We start from the raw sequence: 1,530 nt of genomic DNA on the forward strand, positions 1-1,530 counted from the left end.
CAGAGGGTGCTGCCAGGCCTAGGCTCGCCAGCCTCCAAATGGAAACTGGAGCGTTCCTAGAATTTATTTACCAAATTTATACCCCGCTCTCCCAGCCAAGGCCAGCTTACATAAAAATAAAAACATATAAATAACAATTATAAACAATCCTAAAACCTTCTAACATTATAAAGTGCTAATGACCATTAATCATCTTGTTTAGCGATGACAGCCGCCATTCAGTGATCTGCCTAAAAATCGGCCTAATAATCGCCAGAATTTCAACTGAACTCCAGTGTTTTGTTCCCCTGGAGAAAATGGCTGCTCTGGAAGATGGACACTATGGCATTATATCCAGCTGAAGCCTCTCCCCAAAGCCTGCCCTCCTCAGACTCAACTACAAAATCTCCAGGAATTTCCCAACCTGGAGCTGGCAACCCTTCCCAGGCCTGGCACCAATAAGGCTTCCCTCAAAGGCTAAAATAAGTCTGGAAAGGGCCCTGCCCCTTCCCCTGCCTTTTACTAACAGAACCAAGCTTAGAATCTATGACTGCTTAGCAACAGCCAATGAGATAAGTAATTACTTAAAGCTACAGGCACTTAATTTATCATTTCAGGTTTTTTTAAAACCCCAATGTATTTAAGATTTCACATTTTTCTCAAAATCTGGGATGTTGATCAGGTTTACAGAAAGATGTCTTGCCGGTGCACAGCTCCAAACACCGACTTTATTAGAATACACAAACGGAGAGGAGCACATTGCCAAGGCTGGCACAGCTCCAGACCCCACCACTCACATTGAAGCAGCTCCCACTGTCCTCTACTGCCACAGCCAGGCCCGAAGTGGCTCCCTGCAGCGGCCACCAACTCTTCTGGTACGTGCATTGTCTGCACATGTGCGAACACTTTTTAAATTTGGTGAGAATTTAAACCCCCAATGTATTTTTTAAAAAACTTTTCAGATCCTTTTGGAAACCCAGAGTCCCCCACGTTTGCAGAAAAATCTGTTTGGTGTCAGTGTGGCCATGATCCATAGAATCCTCCCTCAAACGCTAAAGGCTCCTTCCCGCACAGAAAACTGGACATTTATTGTATGATAAACAGTCCTGAAAGCCCCGAGACTAAGAGCACTGCCCTGAGTGGTCAATCTGGTAACTAAACTGGATTGAGACCATGCCTTTTCCCATTTTCAAGAAACAGCCTGTGAGCAGAGAGAGGCCAGGACTACACTTACAACACGCTACAATGAGCATTTTTTCGTATTTATTTGTTCAGTTTATATCTTGCTCTACCCCACAAGCAGGTTTTGAGTGGCTCACAAGATAATAAAACAGGAGTTCATAAAATTATTCATAGAAGGGTGGAATTGTAAATAAAGCATTGTATCAACTGTAACCACCACAATCCACTAAGATGGGGAACAGGTTTGCAAACCAAAGATCTCAACCCAATACATTATCCAGCATATCCTTACCAAGCTAAAATGGCCCAGTGGTTATAAAGATCTGGATTCGTACCACAAAAAGCATTCATGTAGAACCACAAGGTTCA

The sequence above is a fragment of the Gekko japonicus genome, unplaced genomic scaffold (genome assembly GCF_001447785.1).
Source record: "Gekko japonicus isolate JY-2015 unplaced genomic scaffold, Gekko_japonicus_V1.1 scaffold2010, whole genome shotgun sequence".
Lineage (NCBI taxonomy): Eukaryota > Metazoa > Chordata > Lepidosauria > Squamata > Gekkonidae > Gekko > Gekko japonicus.